Below are 17,713 nucleotides of genomic sequence, written 5' to 3'. Positions count from 1 at the left end.
TTGCTTAATAATGCTTTAACCCAAGTAAAATTTTGAATGCAAGACTTTCAATTGTAATTTAATATTTTTTTTACAGAATTTACACAATTCAGAATTTAGAGCATGGGCCTCAAACTCGCGGCCCGCGGGCTAATTGGGGCCCTCGTGAAGATATTTTGTGGCCCTCACCCTGATATTAATTTCAGTTTTGTATGAATGCCACTTTACCATGTTGTGTGTGGAAGGTCCATTTAATTACTTTTTTTTGGTAATTTTGTCTGTTTTACAAAATAATGTTGTGTCTTTTTTGGTAATTCTGTGTCTTTCTTCTGTCATTTTGTTTCTTTTTTAAGTAATTTCGTTTTATTTCCTGTAATTTTGTGTTTTCTTTGGTCATTTTGTGTCCCTTTTTAATAATTTTATGTCTTTTTAAAATAATTTGGTGTCCCTTTTTAATAATTTTGTGTCTTTAAAATAATTTTGTGTCTTTTTTGGTAATGCTGTGTATTTTTTGGTCATTTTGTGTCTTCATTTGTAATTTTGTGTCTTTTTTAAGTAATTTAGTGTTTTGTCAGTCATTTTGTGTATTTTTTTTTTGTAATTTTGTGTCTTTTTTTGGTCATTTTGATACTGCCTCCAGTGGCCCCCAGGTAATTTGAGTTTGAGACCCCTGATTTAGAGGGTATATTTACTAAAAGAGTGTATTATTTTGAACACAAAATATGCTGTTTTTGTACATTTTTTTAAAATATATGTCACAAAAGATTAACAAATTTCCATCTGTTTTATTTACATTTTAGCTTATGGAATTGCTGTTGTAGAAATATTTCAAACTAGTGCTTGAATTGAGTCTCTTTCCACCACTGTTGGTCACTTTTTTTTTTTTTTTTTAACCAAGTCTCTGCTCCACACTGTTATCTCTAATCAAACACATTTGACTTATCACATGAATAAATGTAATGACAAGTTATTCAACTTCTAGACAGCATAAACACACACTGTGGCCCATAAAAATGAAATAAAACCATAAACATTATAAAGGACGAGACCATAACTTCAACACTAGGTGGTGTTGTTTCAACACCCTCTGACTGAACGGCCTCGTGTCTGTTTTGGGAGTTTCTGCACACAAAGACAATACGGAGACACAGTAACTGAAAACAGCTGAAAAGTTTAGTTGAAGTTTTAAATTAATTCAATGCAGCTTGTTTTGAGCCTTCAGCTCTAAAATGCAGACATAAGATATGTATGTGTGTGTGTGTATGTGTGTGTGTGTGTGTGTGTGTATTGTCTGTATTGCATTGTTGTTCTTGTGTTTACCTGGGTGCACCACACCCACTGCCCATTATTGCATACAGTTTAAAGTGTAACCTAACCGCCCTGTAGCTTAAAAACACACTAGTGTTCCCTCTCATTGTCATGATTCCCCGGGGCAGGAGGGGTGTGAGTATTATGTAAACTCTATTATGCAATTCAGACTCCAAAATAATACAACTATTTTAGGAATAATCTGTTTGTACATTTAATTTAATGTTTGTGCACAATCCTTCCCCCTTTAAAGTACAAATACAAGAATACAGAATCTCCCGACAGCGTCTCACATCTGCTGTGTTGACGTGATTCACTGTCACCCTTTCTCACTTTGCATGTAACCAAAAAAACATTTGCTTTCGCCTCCTCACTGTCATGATCTCCTACGACAGGGATTCCCAAAGTGTGGAGCGCGATTGGTAATTTTGTGTCTTTTATGGTCATTTTGTGTCTTTTTTTGATCATATTGTTTCTTTTTTTGGTCATTGTGTGTCTTTTTTGGTCATTTTATGTCTTTTTTTGATCATTTTGTGTCTTTTTTGGTCATTTTGTTTCTTTTTTTGGTAATTTTGTGTATTCTTTGGTCATTTTGTGTCTTTTTTGGTCATTTTGTGTCTTTTTTTGGTCATTTTGTGTCTATTTTTGATCATTTTGTGTCTTTTTTTGATCATTTTGTTTCTTTTTTTGGTCATTGTGTGTCTTTTTTGGTCATTTTGTGTCTTTTTTGATCATTTTGTGTCTTTTTTTGATCATTTTGTAGTCAATTTGTGTCTTTTTTGGTCATTTTGTGTCTTTTTTTGGTCATTTTGTGTCTTTTTAGGTCATTTTGTGTCTTCTTTTGATCATTTTGTGGTCAATTTGTGTCTTTTTTGGTCATTTTGTTTCCTTTTTTTGGTCATTTTGTTTCTTTTTTGGGTGATCTGAACTGTGCGTGTGAGATTGTGTTCAGTGAGCGGGGGGGGTGCCTGAGATGAAAAATGTAATGGCGGTCTGATAATTACACAATTACATTTTTTTTCCCTCACACAATAAAGACGTGTAAATAAACCTTTCCTTTGTAAAATGTAAAATCAAAAACTGTAATATTAATTAATAAATAAATGCAGGCTATTCAAAATACACGTACACGTTCATAAAATGAAGCATAGAAGAAGTTATCTTCTTCCATTTTTCCAGCCTGTGTTATGATGATGACGGGGTTGTGTATTTTTAGCTCCACGCTCATTTAAACTTGCTGCTATTTTTGTTCAACGCAGCTCAAAATATTATAACATTTTCCCAACTTATGTGCTTTCTGCCTCTGATCCTGAGCCTGTCATCATCCTCTTTGCTCTTAAAAGAAGTTTGCACATAACTTTGTTGCATTATATTGAAACTGTGTTCAGATTAATTTAAATGTGAGACCATTGTATGCAGTGGTGGAAAGTAACTAAGTACATTTACTTAAGTACTGTACTTAGTTACAATTTTGAGGTACCTGTACTTTACTTGAGTATTTCCAATTTAATTTATTTTTTTCTACTCCACTACATTTTTAGCAAATATTGTACTTTTTACTCCGCTATATTTAGCCGACAGCTACTTTACAGGTCGAGATTTACCATAAAATATATGATCGATTTAAAGTGATTAGACTTTTTCTTTATTAAATCTTATAACAGTATATTAAATAAATAAATGAGCCCTGTCTTTGTAAAATTAAAACACCGCTTACATAAAAGCATCAACACATATAATGTAATAATATATGTAAAATATATATAAAACAATCTGAGTGGGTCCATTCTGCATAACAAGTACTTTTACTTTTCATACTTTAAGTACATTTTGATGCTGATACTTTTGTACTTCAACTTCAAGTTTTGAATGCAGGACTTTTACTTGTAGTGGAGTAATTTCACGTATTAGTACTTTTACTTAAGTAAGGGATCCAAATACTTTTTCCACCACTGACTTTATGCACATCAAGCCAGCTGTAGTGGAGAATTGATCACCAGCTTCTACTGAAACAAACATCCTAAAGATATAAAGTTGATACACATTTCACAGTTGGAATGACGGGAAACAAGTCAACCTTTTGTGTTTGGTAAAGTTAGAAAGATATTCACAGACAGGTTGTTCCTGTGCCAGTAAGTCATCATTATTTCAGAGAAACGGCATGTCTATCTGAACACTTACTGCAAGCTACAACCTGATTTTTATCAGTCTCATAAAATGAGCAATAAGCATAATATTTAAGGGTGTAGTAGCACTAAAATCCTCTGACACATAAATGAGCTATTCTTGGTAGTAGCTACTACAACTATTGTTTTGGGAAAAAAATCTGCTGTTATGTAATTTATTAGACATATATTAGACATATTGAGGAAAATGAGGTTGTAGCTTGCTGTCTACTTTACTGAACTCAAAAAGTTGACTTTATTCTTGGCATTTTGACTTTTTTTTTTCTCAAAGTGTAACATTTCCTTCTCTCATCCTTATTTTTTTCTCCCATCTGGCCCTAATCCTCTACCATAGGGAACCCTCAATGTCATTTATAGCCTAAACATTTTTTTCTCTGAATAATTACTGTTCTTAACCCTTTATCAGGCAAATAACTATATTTGGTAACTTCAGGTAATATTTCGAGAAAAAAAGTTACAAATTTACTGGATTAAAGTGGCAAATCTACAAGACAAAAAGTCGATGATTTAAGAGATTTAAAGTGGCAAATCTGCGCAAAAAATGTTGCAGATTTACGAGAAAAAAGTGGGAAAAAAGCGACTTTTTTCTCCCAGATTCGCCACTTTAACCCTTAATAGGACACTCATTGAAATACTTGCAAATTCCAAATTTCAACCCTAGAGAATATTGGAGGATATTACATACAGCCAGAATGTGTAAAAAAAAAAAAACATACGAAAATAATATTTTGAGATAAAAATGAATGAGATTAAAGTGGCAAATCTACGAGAAAAAAATGAGCAGATTTATGAGATTTAAAGGTACAAGAATTCTAAATTTCTTTGTATATTCTATTTCATTCTTTTCTTTTCTATTCTATTTGTACTTTTTTTTTTGTATTTTCTCTAAATTTCTCAAGGACATATACATCAATATTCATTTTCCACATTTTACCACCACATTGCAACCAGATGTTCACATTATAAATTTTTTAAAAACATATATTTATTGTTTTTTGTGTTCATATAACAACATCCAGCAACCAAAACTTCACAAACATATGGCAGCAATGAAAACAATAATTAAAATATCAATAATACTGAAAAGGACCAAAACAAAAGAATAATTAAATAAATGTAGATAACAAAAACAAATAAATAAAATGAAAAAAATGAAAAAAATTAAACTGTGGTGAGTATTCTTACTGTAGGTTACATTCCCAACAATAAATTTGATATTTTTCATTATCTTATTGTCCTACCGCCTCTTCCATATCACATTATACATTTTACCTGCGATAAATTTTTAACGAAATGCAAATGTGCGACAACTGAAATGTGGCAAATAAAGTTTCCCTGAATTTCAAGGACACCTTTAAAATAAGTTGCACTTATTTTATAAGCTGCTTTTCTTTTGAAGCCACATTTTGGTGTTAAATTGTAATTAATCACTGTCCTTAGTGCTTTTTCTACAATTTCCACACCTCAATAGACCTTTTACTCCTCTAAATTGATTTTTAAAAAATAGTTGAGTTAAATAGTTATTTACTCAAAATCTCTTACCCAGTTAAAATTGTCTTGTTGTAAATTTGACATCCATTTTTCTTTTCCATTTCTAGTTTCGAGCTAATTTGACCTTTCCAGTTTCACAGAGACAAGAAATGTGTGAGGTCAGGCTGGCTCTATTACATACTGCCAGAATGTGTAAAAAAAACAACATACGAAAATAATATTTTGAGAACAAAGTTTACGAGATTAATGAGCAGATTTATGAGATTTAAAGTGGTGAATCTGGGAGAAAAAAGTTGCTTTTTTCCCACTTTTTTCTCGTAAATCTGTGACTTTTTTCGCGCAGATTTGCCACTTTAAATCTCTTAAATCTGCGACTTTTTTTCTTGTAGATTTGCCACTTTAATCTCGTAAATTTGCAACTGTTTTCTTGAAATATTACCTGACTCTAACTACCAAATATAGTTCTTTGCCTGATAAAGGGTTAAACCATAAACTCATTAGGAAAATGTTTACTGAGGTAATAAATGTAATCAAAGAGAAAGAATGCAGGTTGAAAGCACTTTCGCACTGACTTCAGCTCAGCAAATAGTTTTCTGTCAGTGAATCCTAAATATGGCTCATTTAAAAACGAGTGGTTATGTTAAATCTGTAGAAATCTATCTGGATTTGCAATATGGGTACTTTCTGCAGGTAAAACAGCAGCACCACATGATACAGCACTGTTTTGTTCTACCAGGTCACTTTCTTGGTTTATTTGCACTATCTCTGTTTACATCCGACCACATTAGGCCTATATTAGGTCTTCTGAATTTTGATCTCTGCAGTTCCCATTGTACCAAAGGACACCACGTAAAGACCTCTCTACGAAATACTTGATAAGAAATGTTTTCTCCTGAGAGGAACAAGATGATCCCAGTATTCCAAGATACACCATGCATGTTCATGATTATGGAATGACTAGACTGCTTCTTGCCCAACATATCAGTCATGTGTGCTATCACTGTCTGATTGCATTGTGAGCTCATTGTTGCACAGACAAATGTTAAGACAACATTTAATAAACAATAATCTGATAAACGTAGCATTCTATCAAAGTTCGAATAGCTCTGGGTTATTAAAACCCACAGTGCCATGACAGCCACAGTTTAGAAAAGGGTCAAATGAGATTAAGGATGAGTCATCATTGGAAAACTAAGAGCTTCGATCAATAAAAGAAATTAATGTGGGACACTCAAAGAAAAAACTATTAGGTTTGAGAAAATGCTCCAGTGGCCTTAAATGGTTGGTTCTCAGAATGTTATAACTCTCTCGATACATCAGCGGTGTGGTTTTGTGGTTTTAAATGGGAAATTCCCACCAGGACCTGGAACCTCAAACTAAGCCCGAAATATAGATTAAAATAAAACTAGAAACTGAAAACTGTATTTTTCTTTTTTTAGCACCAACATCGCTGGGAACTTTTTAAAAATATATCCTGGAGGTATGCAGAGCACACTTTACTCAAGGTGAAGTTGCCCTGGAGCTGTTAGCCGTTTCACATACTCTTCCTGCTAAAAGCTCTCAGGCATAATGAGAAAATAACACAAACAGTTCCATGACAACCCAGACTAAACTGCTGATGAAGCAACATCGTCTCACAGAAATCTGTGAAATAGCCACGGATTTCGCTTAACTCAAAATCCGTGAAATAGCCACGGATTCGCTCAAATTTCCGTGAAACTGACACGGATTTCGCTACAATGCAAGTTAATGACAGTCATATCCCGTGGCTATTCCAACATACAAAGTGATTATGTACATTCACTGAGTGAATATTTAGAAAATAAAACATATATTTCTCGCTACAAATGTGATCAAAATCCATTTTTATGCAGAAACTAAGTCAAAATATTGATTTTTCACTAAAAATGAGAGAACTGTCCGCCATGTTTTTTTTTTCTGACCGCTGGGACCTTGAAAGTCACGTGACTTGGAACAAACCAATAGCCACGGGATATGACTGTCATTAACTTGCATTGTAGCGACATCCGTGTCAGTTTCATGGAAATTTGAGCGATTCCGTGGCTATTCCACGGATTTTGAGTTAAGCGAAATCCGTGGCTATTTCACGGATTTCTGTGAGACCAGGTTGTGATGAAGACCATGAGGTACGGACAAAAGCTCCAGAACGACCAGCTACATAGACGCTGAGTTGAGACTGTTTGTTAACTGCTGTTTCTAAGATCCAGACTGAACTGAAGTTGAATAAGGGGGAAAATTGTTTAAAATAAGGGGACATCACCCACTGGTTTGTGGACAACACAAAGCCTTGGGTTGGGTAGATGCTAGATCCCATCCACTGAACGTTGGCGATAGTTTCCTATGATGACGAAGTCATGATTATACTCATTAAACTCATACCTCTGATTTGCTTACCCTGATATTCTTACCCTAACCTTAACCCTTTATAGGGTTCATTAAAATACTATATTTGGTAACTTCAGGTAATATTTCAAGAAAAAAGTTGCAAATTTACTAGATTAAAGTGGCAAATCTACAAGAAAAAAAGTCGCTACTTTTTTCTCCCAGATTCACCACTTTAACCCTTAATAGGGCACTCATTGAAATACTTGCAAATTCCAAATTTCAACCCTAGAGAATATTGGAGGATATTACATACAGCCAGAATGTGTAAAAAAAACCATACGAAAATAATATTTTGAGAAAAAAGTTTACGAGATTAAAGTGGCAAATCTACAAGAGAGAAAAATGAGCAGATTTATGAGATTTAAAGTGGTGAATCTGGGAGAAAAAAGTTGCTTTTTTCCCACTTTTTTCTCGTAAATCTGCAACTTTTTTCGCACAGATTTGCCACTTTAAATCTCTTAAATCTGCGACTTTTTTTCTTGTAGATTTGCCACTTTAATCTCGTAAATTTGCAACTTTTTTCTTGAAATATTACCTGAAGTTACCAAATATAGTTCTTTGCCTGATAAAGGGTTAAACCATAAACTCATCAGGAAAATGTTTACTGAGGTAATAAATGTAATCAAAGAGAAGAAAGCACTTTCGCACTGGCTTCAGCTCAGCAAATAGCTTTCTGTCAGTGAATCCTAAATATGGCTCATTTAAAAACAAGAGTGGTTATGTTAAATCTGTAGAAATCTATCTGGATTTGCAATATGAGTACTTTCTGCAGGTAAAACAGCAGCGCCACATGATACAGCACTGTTTTGTTCTACCAGGTCACTTTCTTGGTTTATTTGCACTATCTCTGTTTACATCAGATCACATTAGGCCTATATTAGGTCTTCTGTATTTTTTCTTTATTATATATGTCATATACCACTTAAATATATTTATTCATTGATGTTCATACTACATGCAACAACCTATTTAACCTATTTAACATGCTAAAATATATTTTCTCCAATGTGCAATATCTGTAAAAATGCAAAATACGCTCAGAAAAACAAACACAAAAAATAAATTAATTTATAAATTAATATGCCAAATAGTAGAAATAGCAGACATGTATGTATAGAATGTATGTATACGTCTTATTTTTTTAGATTCTTATTCTGTCTTCTATATCTATGTGTCTGTACCTTGAGCTGCTGTGACAACTAAATTTCCCCACTGAGGGATAAAAAAAAGTTATCTTATTTTATCTTATCTCTGAAAATGTTGACAGTGCATGCTTTTGTGATATTGTTGATTTCTTTATCATAACAAAACTGCAATGAGACTTAATAAGAGAATGACACAAGACTTGTGTTCATAGATAGATAGATAGATAGATAGATAGATAGATAGATAGATAGATAGATAGATAGATAGATAGATAGATAGATATACTTTATTTATCCCAAGCTGGGAAATTACAGTTTTTTTTTTGTTTTTTTTTCCACACAGTAGATAAATTACCCCCTATTTATTATATAAGTCAATACATTTGATTTAAGTGTACGAATTCTTAGTGTTTATATATTATAAATGCATTATAAAATCCTTGTCAATTACCCAGTGCAACAAAAAAAGCATTGTTTATAGCATGTTAGCTACCTACTGCTAACAGTGCACCATACACAATGCTGCGATCAAACAAAATAACGATTATTAGTAGATGAGATATTTACTGCTCACTATTGGGCAGTTTCTATTATACAGAGTGCACTGAATCCCACTGTGTCTGATTTAACGAAAGAGCATGGAAAGAGAAGTGAAAACTTCTAACTTTCAACATTACTAGAAAGGGGAAGCACATGCTCGGTGTGACCTTTCTTCTTCCTGTCTTAAAGACCAGGGGAAGGCTGGAGTGATATTTCACTTCAAGACAAGGCAGCCTCTTTTATTTCATGGCGTGTAATGCTCGTCTGCAGATTTCTCTGGTATTTCAGTTTCTGATTCCAAAGCTCACAATACATGAATTCCATTTTTAATGGACTCAATACGATTCAAACAGACAAGATCCTTTTGTTTGTTTTCTGACCACATGTAAAGTGTTTTCCTGTAAATGCTCAAAATGGCCACAAAAAGATGCGAAACCTGCCGTCATAGCCTCTTCCTGGCTGTGTAACGCTGCTCTCATTAACTCTTTGCTTACCCTGATATTCTTATCCAATCCCGACACAACCTCAATCCTGAACCCAACCAATCCAAACCCCATTGGGTTGTTGGGATTGTTTGGCATTTTGGCGGTCACCATCTTGTTTCTGTGGAGCCAGATGTCTCTTATAAGAGAAGAGCCGGCCGTCTCAGCCTCTTCCTCCTGTGTGCACACTGCTTTCATCAACTATTCTCAAAAATGTGGTGTCTTTGTAGTCTGGATACAGGATAAACTGTGCACAATTTTAGACAGGCTCCCCTCCAAAGCGTGCATGGCAGAGATGGATGAAACCTGCCAACTCCAGCATCTATAACGTTAGCAATCAATTAATCAATGAATTGTTCTTATACATACTCCAGTATGTATAAAACATGCATACATTGGCAAATAAAAAAATAAAAAATAAATATATATATATATATATGATGATATATATGATGATAAATATTATTTTTGTATGGTTTTTTTTACACATTCTGGCAGTATGTAATATCCTCCAATATTCTCTAGGGTTGAAATTTGCAAGTATTTCAATGAGTGCCCTATTAAGGGTTAAAGTGGTGAATCTGGGAGAAAAAAGTTGCTTTTTCCCCACTTTTTTCTCGTAAATCTGCAACTTTTTTTCTTGTAGATTTGCCACTTTAATCGAGTAAATTTGCAACTTTTTTTCCTCGAAATATTACCTGAAGTTTCCAAATGTAGTTCTTTGCCTGATAAAGGGTTAATAAAGAAAATGTGAACATACTGTGTGTCATTGACTTAGATTGCCATCTTACCTTTCATTGGGTATGTAGTCTGAGACGACGTCCAGCCAGCCGAGGCCTGTTTAGACAGCGATGGCAGCAAGCAAAGCTCCTGAAAAACAACATCTGTTAGCAGAGAACACATCTTCAAATTCCATTATGGTATGAATTACATCCATAAAGGTAAGCCATCACAGGCCTGGCTCATTATTCCTGCATTACTGGCGCCTGGGTATTGTTTAGACGATTGGGAAAGCCCTGTCTGTTTCTGTGTAGATTTCCACTGTACCACATCTGTGGGTGTGTTACTTAATGCCTGTCAAATCTCTTTTAGCACTATTTATTTTACAATTTCCAGGGGTTAAATAGTTCAATCCTGAGCAATGCACTCCTTTAAATAGTCCAATTAGAAAAAGCTACATATTCAGGTGAAGTGAGAAATGATCTTATTTTACTTTGAATCATTTCAATTTAATTGAGTTTCAAACCGAACCACAGGATTTAGTTTACAGAATCTGAGAATGACATCAAGCATATATTAGAATAATAATAATAATGCATTTTATTTATAGGCGCCTTTCAGGACTCTCAAGGTCACCTTACAATAAACAATTAAAAACAAAACAATAATAATAAAACAGCAATGGCAGTAATAATAAACAACAATGAAACAATTACAAATTAGAACAATAAAGACAACAATGACAGTAATAATAAACAACAATGAAACAATTACAAATTAGAACAATAAAGACAACAATGACAGTAATAATAAACAATAAACAATAAACAACACTGAAACAATACAGAGAAAAATTGTAATTTGAAAATGATGAATATTTTAGGGATAGGCTAGTCTGAACAGGTGTGTTTTGAGATGTGACTTGAAAGTTGACAGTATATTAGAATATGCGTGTTACTGAAATAAGTCAAGTGTGTGGTTTTAATTACATATTTATTTAAATGTTTAAACATTATGGCATACTGTTTGGATATGACATAATGGATAAACAGGATGTTACAAACAAGTCAAAAAGGAGTAGTCGTTTCTCCAGTATTACCTGTTTTACCACAATATATAGTATAAGCGATTCATTTTGAAAGTACCAACAGGTTGGGAGGACCCAAACAAGTCGTCTACCGGCACTATGACCAGAACTGTACACATAATGTTACTGCACATCTAAAATACTGGAATACATGGCTAAATATGTACTGTGCAAAATCTTGAATCTTGCAAAATCTCACATTCTGATAGAAAGGATTAACCCTCTATGGCAGTAGTTCTCAACCTTTTTGAGTCGCGACCCCCAATTTAATATGCATGTTGTCCGCGACCAAAAAAAGACACAAAATGACAAAAAAAAACCACAAAATGACCAAACAAGACACAAAATGACCAAAAAAAGACAGAAAATGACTAAAAAAAACACAAAATGACCAAAAAAAGACATTAAATGACCAAAAAGACTAAAACACATGAACACTTAAACACAGTGGAGACAGAGCTGACTTCCAAAATGATTTGGCGACCCCCAGAAATCATCTTGCGACCCCAATTGGGGTCCCGACCCCAAGGTTGAGAATAGCTGCTCTATGGTACGGTGTTGCCCTCAGGCAGCATACCCATTTTTGGCCTGTCCGATTTCTACAATGCATGTTTTTGAGTGATGCAATACTTTAAAAAAGAGGGAAGAGTATAGGGAACCAATAGCAATGCTTTAATTTGTCACATGACCTCCAGGCGGCCATATTGAAACCCTATTTTGCAGACTTTTCCAAAGGAAACAGCTTAGCCATTTTGCGCCACAAAAAAATCTCTCAAAACACAATTTCCTGGCCCTTTTCACTTGGAAAAAATATATTCCTACTGATAGGTGAGTAAACCTTCATTTTTGATCATTTGTTACGCTTAGACTGTTTAAGACATTAATTTCAATGGGTCGTTGGTTCAATGGTACAATGTTTCCTACAGGCAACATTCAGACAAGAAACCGGTTAAAAAAGTTCCTTTTATAAAGTTTTTCAATTTAAAACGTTATGTATTGTACCCTGTTGAAGCTACTGAATCTTTTACACATGTTTATTAAATAAATTATGTTCAAATTAATTTAAAAAACTTTCTTTTTCACTTGTGCATCGTTATGGTACAATGTCGCCTACGGGCAACAAGCCCCATAAACTTACAAGAAAAAAATAATTATAAAATGTATTCAAATTATGTTTATTAAGTCTATTTTAGTCTATTTTAGTCATTTTTTTCCTAACTGGCATCATAATGCGTACCATAAAGGGTTAAGTGAGGATGGAAAATAGAGATTCTCTGACTTCAGACATTATTAATCTTCAGGTAAACAAAGTGTATCAGAAGCTCAAATACGGATTTTAATCAGTAGGTCAACCATGTGTGTGTGTGTGTGGTCTCATTATTGATTTCATCACCATCTCCAGCTCAAGACTTTACACTCAGCGTCGGCCGTGGCTCATTGAACTGTGTTTACCTTTGTGCATGTTAAAACCTGTTTTGCATCGCTGGTTTTACGAATGTAAAAACAAACACAAAGAAGGAGTTGACGTCCTGGATGGCCAAATTGTGACCTGCACAACTGAAAACCGTGCTGAAAACATGTGCCACCTAATTAAATTATTTGGTGATTAACATTTCCAGGGCTTACAGACTTGATAGTTATCTATTGATGAGAACACACTGTAATGATTACAGAGGAAATGCTCGACAAATATGGCAATCAGACTTTATAAAAGTACAAAGAAAAACCATCCTCCTTCCTTCCTCTCACACATGCCGGGTGTTTTTTCATGGAGCTGGAACAATGCTGGCTGCATGTTTAAAATATGACAACACACTCAACGTCAAATGTGACCTTTTTCATCAAATTAGAAGGAGCACCGCAGGAGGTTTTTCAACTCTCCCCAGATTTGAGTTACTACTTTATATTCAGTCTGCTTTCAATTAGGGATTAAAGAGTCCGATTTAAACAGCCAAGCCCGACCCTGCCTAGGCTCCGTGTTTTATAAATGTGGTCAGAGCCGTCTCATGGGACGATCCCAACATCTTCCACAGAATTATGACTCGTGAAAAACTTGCAACCTTTTACTGTAACTGGTTTTAATAATGGAATCTATGACAATCGATTTCATGTGCGCTCCAGCAAGCAGATGCTGTTGAGAAACCCAAAACAAGACGGAGCTTGACAAGTAACACCTCATTCATTTAATCGTTAGTGGATAGGAGCCTGGTTTTCTCAGGGATTCAATTGGAGGAGGAAATGATGCTCACCAGACCAAGAATATCCATCTTATGATGAGGCAGCTCCAGAAAGATCAAAAACACGCACACACAGGTCCAGGGGTGGTCAACCTGTGGCTCCAGAGCCTCATGTGGCTCTTTACGCCGCCTGCAGGGGCTGAGACAAAAAAAATTCTATACATATTTTTACATTAAAATGTTCATTTATCAATGGTGTAGACCAAAAGCTATTTGTATTTCTCAGTTGTAAAATTGTATAGCATTTTTACAGCATATCAAAAAAGTTTTGACATTTAAGTCAACTAAAATGTGCTTCATAGCTTATGAAAGTCCCCGGCCCGGCGCTTTAACCTTTAAGTTTTGCCAACTTTGAGTTCAGTTTTGAGATAGACTAGTTTTCAAAATTATATAAATAAATGCTCAATATGACTATTAATAATGTTGGTAGGCTAATTTAGACTTATTAGGCTGTTAAATTTTCATTTTAGGCTCAATATAAGGTTTGCAGCTCCATTCTGCTATTTTTTTTTTGGCCAACAATGGCTCTTTAGTTAGTAATTATATTTTATTACATAATTTCAACGCAAAATGATCAGAAACAGTCATTATTAATCATAAAAACACATGGAAAAGGCATATATGGTATTGTGTTATTGTCCGAAGCAATTTACCAAAAAGTGGCCCAATTTAGCTGATGTCACCCTATTTATAAAAATATAATTAGAGCTTTGATTCCACAGCTAACCTCTTCAATTAATGTTCAGTCCATTCATGAATGTACTTGAAAGTAGCCGTATCATGAGATTCTTGTAACTATGTAACATAACTACATTTCTGGCATTCTCTAGTTAGCAAAAACAGAATGATACAATTAAAAAAATAAATCTTTCTTCCAGGACAGTGTGCAGATGGATCAAAGTGTTTTCATGGTTTACTCAGAAGAAGGCCCGCAATGTCAAAACCATAGATTGGAGAAATAAACAGTCCAGATTAGCTGGAATAGAAAGTTCTACGAACCTGACACTGCCAGATGGTTTGTTACACGGAACCATCTGAGAGCCAGAAACTTGGTGAGTGATTTGATGAACCATCTGTCTAACGTCTATCATGAGCTGCTGACGCCACTGGGGACATATTTTTCATGTGTTGTTCTTTGCTCTGTGTTCAATGAAGAACTACTTGTCCATCCAACCAACCATCCATCTTTTTATTTATCCAGCTCTTATCTATCTATCTATCTATCTATCTATCTATCTATCTATCTATCTATCTATCTATCTATCTATCTATCTATCTATCTATCTATCTATCTATCTATCTATGAACACAAGTCTTGTGTCATTCTCTTATTAAGTCTCATTGCAGTTTTGTTATGATAAAGAAATCAACAATATCACAAAAGCATGCACTGTCAACATTTTCAGAGATAAGATAAGATAAGATATGATAAGATAAGATAAGATAAGATAAGATAAGATAAGATATTACTTTTTTTTTATCCCTCAGTGGGGAAATTTAGTTGTCACAGCAGCTCAAGGTACAGACACTCTGATATAGAAGTCAGAATCAGGATATTAAAAAAACAACAACATATACATATATTCTATACATACATTTCTGCTATTTGGCATATTAATTTATAAATTAATTTATTTTTTGTGTTTGTTTTTCTGAGAGTATTTTGCATTTTTACAGATATTGCACATTGGAGAAAATATATTTTAGCATGTTAAATAGGTTAAATAGGTTGTTGCATGTAGTCATATGAACCTCAATGAATAAATATATTTAAGTGGTATATGACATATATAATGAAGAAAAAATACAGAAGACCTAATATAGGCCTAATGTGGTCGGATGTAAACAGAGATAGTGCAAATAAACCGAGTAAAGTGACCTGGTAGAACAAAACAGTGCTGTATCATGTTGTGCTGCTGTTTTACCTGCAGAAAGTACCCATATTACAAATCCAGATAGATTTCTACAGATTTAACATAACCACTCGTTTTTAAATGAGCCATATTTAGGATTCACTGACAGAAAGGTATTTGCTGAGCTGAAGTCAGTGCGAAAGTGCTTTCAACCTGCTTTCTTTCTCTTTGATTACATTTATTACCTCAGTAAACATTTTCCTAATGAGTTTATGGTTTAACCCTTTATCAGGCAAAGAACTATACTTGGTAACTTCAGGTAATATTTCAAGAAAAAAGTTGCAAATTTACTAGATTAAAGTGGCAAATCTACAAGAAAAAAAGTCGCAGATTTAAGAGATTTAAAGTGGCAAATCTGTGCGAAAAAAGTCGCAGATTTACGAGAAAAAAGTGGGAAAAAAGCAACTTTTTTCTCCCAGATTCACCACTTTAAATCTCATAAATCTGCACATTTTTTCTCGTAGATTTGCCACTTTAATCTCGTGAACTTTTTTCTCAAAATATTATTTTCGTATGGTTTTTTTTACACATTCAGGCAGTATGTAATATCCTCCAATATTCTCTAGGGTTGAAATTTGGAATTTGCAAGTATTTCAATGAGTGCCCTATTAAGGGTTAAAGTGGTGAATCTGGGAGAAAAAAGTAGCTTTTTTCCCACTTTTTTCTTGTCTGCGACCTTTTTTTCTTGTAGCTTTGCCACTTTAATCTAGAAAATTTGGAACTTTTTTCTTGAAATATTACCTGAAGTTACCAAATATAGTATTTTAATGAACCCTATTAAGGGTTAAGGTTAGGGTAAGAATAATCAGAGGTATGAGTTTAATGAGTATAATCATGACTTCGCCATCATAGGAAACTATCACCAACGTTCAGTGGGTGGGATCTAGCATCTACCCAACCCAAGGCTTTGTGTTGTCCACAAACCAATGGGTGATGTTCATTTATCAATGGTGTAGACCAAAAGCTATTTGTATTACTCAATTGTTAAATTGTATAGCATTTTTACAGCATATCAAAAAAGTTTTGACATTTAAGTCAACTAAAATGTGCTTCGTAGCTTATGAAAGTCTCCTGCCCGGCGCTTTAACCTTTAAGTTTTGCCAACTTTGAGTTTAGTTTTGAGATAGACTAGTTTTCAAAATGATATTAATAAATGCTCAATATGACTATTAATAATGTTGGTAGGCTAATTTAGACTTATTAGGCTGTTAAATTTTCATTTTAGGCTAAATATAAGGTTTGCGGCTCCATTCCGCCAATAGTGGCTCTTTAGTTAGTAAAGGTTGCCCACCCCTTCACTAGTCGGTGCCTCATACTGGTCATACTTATGCAATGTCTATATATATATACACACACACACACGTATGTGCACACAAACACACACACACTCAACATGACCCCCCACCAATTATGGCCGAAATTATTATATTTTATTACATAATTTCAACACAAAATGATCAGAAACAGTCATTATTAATCATAAAAACACATGAAAAAGGCATATATGGTATTGTGTTATTGTCCGAAGCAATTTACCAAAAAGTGGCCCAATTTAGCTGATATCACCCTATTTATAAAAATACAATTAGAGCTTTAATTCCACAGCTAACCTCTTCAATTAATGTTCAGTCCATTCATGAATGTACTTGAAAGTAGCCGTATCATGAGATTCTTGTAACTATGTAAGATAACTACATTTCTGGCATTCTCTAGTTAGCAAAAACAGAATGATACAATTAAAAAAATAAATCTTTCTTCCAGGACAGTGTGCAGATGGATCAAAGTGTTTTCATGGTTTACTCAGAAGAAGGCCCGCAATGTCAAAACCATAGATTGTAGAAATAAACAGTCCAGATTAGCTGGAATAGAAAGTTCTACAAACCTGACACTGCCAGATGGTTTGTTACACGGAACCATCTGAGAGCCAGAAACTTGGTGAGTGATTTGATGAATCACTCACCATGATTTGATCTGTCTAACGTCTATCATGAGCTGCTGACGCCACTGGGGACATATTTTTCATGTGTTGTTCTTTGCTCTGTGTTCAATGAAGAACTACTTGTCCATCCAACCAACCATCCATCTTTTTATTTATCCAGCTCTTATCTATCTATCTATCTATCTATCTATCTATCTATCTATCTATCTATCTATCTATCGCTTTGTTCATCCATTCATCTGCCTGACAAACCAACCTTCCATTGATCTTTTTATCCATC

Source organism: Centropristis striata, chromosome 4 (assembly GCF_030273125.1).
Source record: "Centropristis striata isolate RG_2023a ecotype Rhode Island chromosome 4, C.striata_1.0, whole genome shotgun sequence".
Lineage (NCBI taxonomy): Eukaryota > Metazoa > Chordata > Actinopteri > Perciformes > Serranidae > Centropristis > Centropristis striata.
Note: the sequence above shows the minus strand (reverse complement) of the source record.